The following is a 9,731-nucleotide window of genomic DNA, read 5'->3' on the forward strand; positions in this document are numbered from 1 at the left end:
AAAAAATCCAAATAAAGTCTAATAAAATTTGGCCAAACAGGTCCATTTCTTCCAGTTAAGGCATGTAGATCATTGAGTAGTTCTTCTATCTTGTTCCACTTGTCAGCTTGACATGAATTGTGAGCTCTAGGTCTGAGCATGGATGTTATCCCACACCTGGACCACATCAGGGCAGTCATTGAGAGCATCCAGCAGGGTGGACGCGGTCTCTAGCTGAGTCTGAGTCAAGAGAGAGGGGGTATGAGAAACAATCTCCAGACCGGCTGACAGCGTATGAACCCCCAGACCTTCTAGACTCGAGCATAGCCTTCATGGACGCAATGTCACAGATAAACTGAAGGGGAAAGAAGGGTTAACAACTGAGACAATTTCTTAAAGAAAAATTTTACACAAATAGATTTAACAAGTAAATTTCTACACAGTCCTTTAAAAATTGGTGAAAAGAACACAGTAATTCTAATTCATAGGAACTAGGGATGTGACAGTGTGGAAATTTTCATACCCGTATATAAACCTGTGACAAAAACCACTGCATCTATAATTCATTACAGAAAGTTTAGCAAACACTGTGGAATTATGTCATTAAATAAAAAATAAATAAAGCCTCTGTAGCTTAACTTCAAGTAAAACGCAAATACAACCTTTCAAAATGAAAACAGAAATCATCAGCAATCATTGCCCCTTCATCATGTTTGAAGTTTATGGCCCACCCAACTTGGAAACACATGTATCAGAATTATGCTGTATTCACATTATATCGTAATTATTGTTTTTTTGAGATGACAATAAGTGATGTTCTACTTGGTGCTGTTCACACCCTTGGACTTGGAACTATTTCACTGTCAAAATAGCGCCTAATCATATTTGTAGCAGCTCTCAGAAAATTAAATCATTACCCCAGCTTAATTTAATAATTCGGGTATTTTGGATTTTTGGAAAACCTACAATTGCAAACTAGTCCTAGGTTTTCTCTAGAGAGTAAACGTCAATGATTGAAAGGGGCAGGGCCACTTTTATTAAAATGGCAGAACAGAATGGAATGCTATATCTTTTGCCAAACTCAGAACACTTACCATACGTAAGAAAAAATGGCAGAGCTTGGCCACTTGGTAGCACTTAAAAAGTAGAAAAAAAACTGTAACTATAACTAAGCAAATATTTGTCCAATCAACATGAAAATTGGTATGCTGTGTCTCTCTCCAAAGTGCTGCAAGTGACTGTAAGGCCATTTGTATACCTCAAAAAACTAAAAGCCGATATTGGCCAATGAAATTTGAGCACTTATTAGACAAGGTTAACGTAGATGGCACTCGGAATGAAATTCAGTGGGCCTGTTTGACCCTAAAGGTCTTTGAGAAATTTGGAGGAAATAAAGATTTTCCAGCCATTGAATTAGCTGGTTATAGGCTTGTTGAATAATACACAATGTCTTCCTTATGTGCTTAAATGTTTTAAAGTGCTTGAAGCCTGGTAATCGTTGCTTGCAGCTATACTTACAAGTTGGTATTTCGTAATCACGGTAATTACAATATGTTGTAAACGCACTTTTATCTCCAAGTTTCCCAGAAGTAAATACGACTTGAGAGACCATTCAAATCCAATTTCAGATTAGAAAACTGGTATTTACAATTAATCCAATATAGCGCGTTAAGACAGCATGACTCCTGCTGTGCTGCCGCTCTGCAGCACGCGCTGTATGGAGCAGAGCAGGCACTTTCAGTTCACAACTGAAGCATCCAGCCGAACCAAATGGAAAACTACAGTACCGCGGTGGGCAAGTAATGCATTCGGTGTATGGCAGAACTCTGGGTAACAAAATAACACAGACTACTGCAGCAAGCCTAATAGGAACAGCGTGCCTCATTCAGATCACTTATTTAAAGCTGAATAAAATTAAATGGACAGAAAAATATAGAATTGTAGAATAAAGTATATTAAGATGTTTTCATGGTTTTGAAAAGACTCAAAAAAAAAACATAATAAAAAAACATAATAAAAAAACATAATAATCTTGTCTGTTGATCACCAAATCTGCATATTACAATGATTTCTGAAAGATCATGTGACAATGATGTAATGATGCTGAAATTCAACTTTTCCGTTACAGGAGTAAATTACATTTTCAAATATATTAAAATACAAAACAATTATTTTAAATTGTAATAATTTTCACAGCAGCCTTGATGAGCATAAGACACGTCTTTCAAAAACATTCAAAAAACTTACTCCAAACCTTGACTGCCAGTGCTTTTTTAAATAATAACAGTTTATCAGTTATATTGTACAAATTTGAAAATATTTTAATCAATCAGTATGGTTATGGCTTAATATAATCAAAATATGTATTTTTATAAAGTCATCTGAAATGATTGTGATGGATATTTTGTGACACTTTACATTAAATATAAAATCTTGATTTGTTGGCTGTTAATTATTTAGACAGTATTGAACTTGTTTTTCACCTGACCAGGCAGATATACCTTATTAAACCATCCTATATTTCAGCCAAATCATCTTCCATTTAAATTACATTCTTTCGGAGCATGTTTGCCAAGTCGATTGAAATTCACACTTATAAACTGAAAGGCAGAATTAAATACTTCAATTCTAAATATTAGTCACTCCTGCTATGAAAGAGTGCTCAGACCTGTAGTATGGGTCGCTCCTCCTCATCCTCCATCTCCTGCCTCAATGGCCAGCTCGAGAGCTTTCTCAGAGGAGAGCCCATCTCTTGATGCGGTCACAACACCTCTCTTGTCAAAGTTCTGCGGTGCTCCTTCACACAGCGCTCCACTGTGGACAAACAGAGAAAAGCAGTACAAGCAGTTGTGCCTAACTACTAACATCTCGATTTTGATCTTGAGAACAAATCAGTACTAATGTTTCATTAAGATATGCTTGATGTCTTGATGGGACCTTGTGTTGTTGTCAGTCAAAACCTCAATGAGGAATGTGCATCCACCCGGTCCTGTTAACTCCTAGATAACGGACTCCTGGCTTTGACTTCTATTACACATTGAAAAAAAAAAGTGCTATTATTAATACTAATATCTCATCAAAGCACAATTAGCAGAATATTGAAGCATTTTGTACTGGGTTTTACTGGGTTACTGGGTTTTGATCACACCTTGTCAAGCTTCGAAAATAAAATGAAAATATAAATCCCTCAAAAAATATTTAAGGAATTAAAAGAACTAATATGCCTTTAAAAGTCTTCTGAAGTTACATGATGTGTGTGTGTGTTAAAAAGACACACTCGATATCTCAGTGTGTGGACTACATTTACGATATTCTTATAGAATCTTATGTGAGCATAAGTCATTTATGGAGCTGACAGACATGAAGGACACAGCAAATAATTGTTGCATGGAAAATAAATACGTATGCAGGTGAGTGAATGATGACATTTCATTTAAATTTAAAAACATATATATTCAGTGCCTTTTGAAAGTATTCTTCTTTTATTTTTATGTTGCTGCAATGAAGTTAAACTTCTTTAAAATACTTTTTTTTAAATCTATACACTCCATAGATCATAATGACAAAGCTTTTTTGTAAATGTATTAAAAAGAAAAAAAAACAACTAATATTGCATTACTAGTCTACTTAAACTCAGTTGAAGTTGAAAGTTACTTAGTTGAAGCACCTTTACAGCCTCCAGTCTTTTTGTATATGATGTGACAATCTTTGCACATCTGCATTTGCCAATTATCTGACATTCTTCTCATAACCTCTTCACCTCTCATGCTCCGTCATGTTGAATGGTGTACGACAGACATTTTCAAGTTTCTCTATAAATGTTTGGGTTCAAGCCCATGGGCATTCACAGACTAGTCCATAAGCCACTCTTACATTGTCTAGTCCTGTTGGAAGGTGAGCCTTGGGCACAGTTTCTATATAATCTGTCTACATTTTCATTAAGGCTATTTCTGTGTTGAGCTTTCCTTCTACTCTGACGAGGGGATATGAATAATTTCGCAAGGCACCCTATATATATATATATATATATATATATATATACACAAATATATATATATATATATATATATATATATATATATATATATATATATATATATATACAGTATATACAAATATATATATATATATATATATATATATATATATATATATATATATATATATATATATATATATATATATCTGTACACATACTCACGTCTAATACATTTCAATCTGCTCTCACTGATGGAATGTGAAATCAGTAAAGATTTGTCCCAAGACTGCGGAGTTATAGTTGTAAAACCTCCGACACTATATTAGCATTTGAGTTTCATTTTCTAACCCCTGTATGTATTTGTATGTGCGTCTGTGTGTCTGTGCATATAGGCTTTACAATTTTTATGTGTAAAAAAAAAAGCAGCAGATAGACTATTTAGCACTGTAAAATCTGTCTTACGGCTCCTTTTAGAACTCCTTCTATGATGGCTTTTGGCAGATTTTTGCTTCGACACTGCTCAAGAAGTTGTGCCAAAGCAACATTCAATTCTGGATTGGGTCCTCCCTTTAAAAAAAAAGCTCAGGGTGAATGATGAGTACAATGATGGTATCAGATGCATCACATGTAAATACTTTGTTCTTTTAATTGGTAACAGTTACCCCAAGGTAATTTGAAGAATACCATGATTTGACCATGGTACATAGGTTGCTTGTTGTTTAGTGCCTGCCAAATCTCATGCATTCACATCTCACTGCAATCCTGATCATCATGGTGTACTTTGGCAATCATCCGGGATCGAGCAGCATCTTTGGGTATTTTAATGTCCTTGACTTTGGACCATTTGTTGTGTCCTGCCCAGAGTTCAGGGCTGCAGCGCAGTGCTGCTTGTGAAGCGCGGTAAAGTCAGTTTTGAGTTTGAGATTCGCTAGATATTTGGCTAGGCTGCTTTAGGGACCGTCTGCAAATTTACCTCTCAGTACAAAACGAAGTCAAATAATGAATACAAATTATGTTTACAATGCCGTAGTAAATGCCTTTTATGGGCAAACTGACTGAAAATATTTAAAAAATATGTCGCTAAAGAAAATATTCCCTTTACTGTATGTGCAGTAAACACACATTTTTATGTTCCAAAGGTTGTAGGACATTTGTAGTTACTCGACTGACTTACTACAGGTGAAATTTTGCCAATATCTCCCTTACTGTACATATAGTACATAATTATTGTTAGAAAACAATTACTGTATTTCATCAAAGAGTTTTTTTATGTTCCATAGGTTGTAGTACATTCCTAGTTGCCAGACTGACTTACTACAGGTGAAAGTTTGACAATATCACCCTACTGTACATAAAGTACATAATTAATCTTTGAAAACAATTACTGTAATTGACCAAAATGTTTTTTTTTTACTGTACATACAGTACATAATTATTGTTAGAAAACAATTACTGTATTTAATCAAAAAGTTTTTTTTAATGTTCCATATTTGTAGAAAATTTCTAGTGGCCAGACTGACTTACTACAGGTGAAAGTTTGATAATATCACCCTTACTGTACATAATTATTCTTAAAATATTTTTTTCATGTTCCAAAGACTCTAGTACGTTTGTATTTATAATGCTGACTTACTACAGGTGAAATTTAGCAAATTCCTCTTTTACTGTACATCCAGTACATAATTATTCTTAAATAACAATTAACGTTACTGTTAATCACCAAAAGGGTTTTTTCTTGGTTCAAAGGTTGTAGTACATTTGTAGTTACACGACTGACTTACTACAGGTGAAATTCCTTTCTTACTGTATTTACAGTACATAGTTTGTGTGTACTGTACATACAGTAAGGGGGATATTGTCTCTAGCGACATATTCGTTAAATATTTTCTGTCAGTTTGCCCACAAGGCATTTACTATGGCACTATTTACTAACTTTACCGCGCTGCTGTAGCAAATGGACCGCTGCAGACACTCTCACTGTCAGTCTGAAAGCCCTCAGAACCATGTCTCCTAACAATGTTCTTCCCTCACCAAACAAATGCGTATGGAAGCAGATTAGTCTCAAATATAATTCACGCAAAAAAACACGATTCACACATGCATAGACAATTTCACATGCATGACACCTAATTCACGTACACACAAAAAAAAATTCACGTACGTGAAAAAAAAATATATTCACAAAAAGCAATTTACATGCGCAAAACAAAATTATATATTTATAAAATACATTTCACAAATGCAAAACACCAATTTGTAGATTTACAACTGTGCATAAAAACCTTTGAATGTTTAAAATGTACGAGTGTCTGAATGTACAAATCGTCATTTACTACGAATCCGCACATTTTATCTTTTACACATTCAATAAAGACAGTTACAGTAATTATAAATTAAACTACAATCAGGATAGTAAAAAGAAAGACCTGTAAAGACAAAAGTAACATTTTGAGAGTTGTGAAATTATAATTCTAAATTATCTTGTTTTATAAATTGATGTCTGTTAGGTCAGTGTGTACTTTCTTAAAGTAATACATTTTAAAACATGTAGCCTAGTCATCCACTACGTTGAAGCAATGTAGTTCGATCATGATAAACAACATCAGATAATTAGAAACGTTGTTTAATTTGTAAATATATAGTCTGTACATTGAAATGCATCTTTCTCTTCTTATAATTTAGGAATATCTAAAGCAGTATATTCTTCAGCGACTTCATGATCGTTTAGTTCAGGGATTCCCAAAGTGTGGTGCGCGCACAAATGTAATGGAGGTCTGTTTCTTTTTAAAATGGGATTTTTCCATACAATAAAAAAACATGAACAGTAAACATTTCCTTTGTAATCGCTTTTATTTTAAATATAAAATAATTATAATAAATAATTATATAATTTATTAGTTTTCGATGGAAACGTAGAAGACAGAAGCTGTCTTCAACGCACTGTTCTTCTTTTATGTACTACAGGCTAATATGCGTGTCAACTCGTTTCATTCATTCCATTGACTGGCTGAAATCAGAGAAACTGTCAAGTCGGACATCTTATGATAAAGTTGTTAGTCGGGAGGAGAGGGGCCAAGAGAGAGTGAGGATTTGGAGGCAACAGAGATGAAGAGAATAGAGAAAGAAAATGAGCAAATAAAAAATCTTGAGGAAATCTCTCTCTCGCTGCAGGCTGAGCGACTTTTGCTCAAAATCAGTTGCACTGGCAATGAACCCATGAATACACTGCTTAACAATGGCAGTTTGTCCCCCCTCCTCGTCAGTTCCCTGCCTTCTTCATCACAGTTATGTTATACATTGCATGCCACATAACGTTACATAACCGAATTTAACTTGCTGCTGGACAATATCCCAATAATAGCAATTAGCATTAGTCTAAAAAACGAAATATAATACCGAAAACACTCGACATGTCAACAAAATGATAACAGAACATCTTCCCAAACACATATCAAGCTTATTTAAAAACCTCGAAAGCATAAACACTCATTCAAAGTACTGGAAAAGGGAGATGTAAATAACCATAATCATAAGTTCACGCCTCCTCAGCACAAGCTGACCGATAACACCCCAAGAGAGGCAGGACTTAAGGCAGAACAGCCAATCATCAGCCGGTCACACTCAAAGCCGGTATCATGTTTGAGAGGGAGGGGGGCGGAGGCAGCCGCAGCTAGCGCAGACACAGAGCGGCCAGAGAAATGGAGGAGCGACTGTAGTAAGGCGTTTGTGCGAAACTACGGAAAAACTGCAGAAAACGTGCGGGTGTTGAACCCTCTCACCTGGAAAAGTGTGGGTGTTAAAACACCCACATCCCCCACGGGTGCGACGCCCCTGTGCCGACCTGACTGCTGTCCAGAAGGCCATCACTGACACCCTCAAACGAGAGGGTAAGACACAGAAAGAAATTTCTGAATGAATAGGCTGTTCCCAGAGTGCTGTATCAAGGCACCTCAGTGGGAAGTCTGTGGGAAGGAAAAAGTGTGGCAAAAAACGCTGCACAACGAGAAGAGGTGACCGGCCCCTCAGGAATATTGTTGAGAAGGACCGATTCCAGACCTTGGGGGACCTGCGGAAGCAGTGGACTGAGTCTGGAGTAGAAACATCCAGAGCCACCGTGCACAGGTGTGTGCAGGAAATGGGCTACAGAGAAGCAGCACTGGACTGTTGCTCAGTGGTCCAAAGTACTTTTTTCGGATGAAAGCAAATTTTGCATGTCATTCGGAAATCAAGTTGCCAGAGTCTGGAGGAAGACTGGGGAGAAGGAAATGCCAAAATGCCTGAAGTCCAGTGTCAAGTACCCACAGTCAGTGATGGTCTGGGGTGCCATGTCAGCTGCTGGTGTTGGTCCACTGTGTTTTATCAAGGGCAGGGTCAATGCAGCTAGCTATCAGGAGATTTTGGAGCACTTCATGCTTCCATCTGCTGAAAAGCTTTATGGAGATGAAGATTTCGTTTTTCAGCACGACCTGGCACCTGCTCACAGTGCCAAAACCACTGGTAAATGGTTTACTGACCATGGTACTGTGCTCAATTGGCCTGCCAACTCTCCTGACCTGAACCCCATAGAGAATCTGTGGGATATTGTGAAAAGAAAGTTGAGTAACGCAAGACCTAACACTCTGGATGAGCTTAAGGCCGCTATCGAAGCATCCTGGGCCTCCATAATACCTCAGCAGTGCCACAGGCTGATTGCCTCCATGCCACGCCGCATTGAAGCAGTCATTTCTGCAAAAGGATTCCCGACCAAGTATTGAGTGCATAACTGAACATAATCATTTGAAGGTTGACTTTTTTGTATTAAAAACACTTTTCTTTTATTGGTCGGAGGTAATATGATAATTTTTGGAGATAGGAATTTTGGGTTTTCATGAGCTGTATGCCAAAATCATCAGTATTAAAACAATAAAAGACCTGAAATATTTCAGTTGTTGTGCAAAGAATCTAAAATATATGAAAGTTTAATTTTTATCATTACATTATGGAAAATAATGAACTTTTATCACAATATGCAATTTTTTTGAGAAGGACCTGTACATTATATTAGCACAACATATATTAGCACAGTTGTATAATTTTATTATATTTTATATTTGTAATTTACTACTTAATTACAAATTGTGAATTCTGTAAAAATTGTAAATTAAGAATATATATATATATATATATATATTAGTGGTGGGCCGTTATCGGCATTAACGTGCTGCGTTAACTTGAGACTCTTATCGGGCGATAAAAAGAAATATCGCCGTTAATCTATTCTCAAAGCTGGGTTGGGAGCTCCTGCACCTGAACCTGCCAGTTATTTCTTAAGTGAAAGTAAACAGTTGGGGAAAAAATGAGATGTGTATTATATTGGATGCGTACATCGTCTCTTAAAGTGACCGCGCCTAATTTAGCTACTGGCTGCTGTAATGTTAATCCAAGAAAATGAAAATGAAAATCACTCACTGCTCTTGAATGAATTACTTTGTAGTTTTAACAGTCAAACCAAAAATTATTCAGACACCAGATATAATTGTTGATATATATAGCAAAACTGTAATAATGTAAGAAATGTTGAAGGTGTCTGAATAAATGTAGGTTTGATTGTATATTTCATTTTTACATTGAAGAATATCCAGTGCTATTTTACATTTAATTATTTGGTTTATGTACCTTGACACCTACAAACTTGACAAAAACTTAAACAGTGTGTAAATAGCACAAATAAATAAAAATAAACGAACATACAAATGAAACAATTTCAAACAGGAATACACTGACAGACCGCAAA

The 9,731-nt window shown here is 35.9% G+C and overlaps 1 pseudogene; it reads right to left on the minus strand.

Moving 5' to 3' along the window:
• Positions 1-6,306, minus strand: LOC113056506 (translational activator of cytochrome c oxidase 1-like; annotated as a pseudogene).
• Between the last annotated feature and the right edge of the window lie 3,425 nt (positions 6,307-9,731).

This window comes from Carassius auratus, chromosome 37 (genome assembly GCF_003368295.1).
Source record: "Carassius auratus strain Wakin chromosome 37, ASM336829v1, whole genome shotgun sequence".
Lineage (NCBI taxonomy): Eukaryota > Metazoa > Chordata > Actinopteri > Cypriniformes > Cyprinidae > Carassius > Carassius auratus.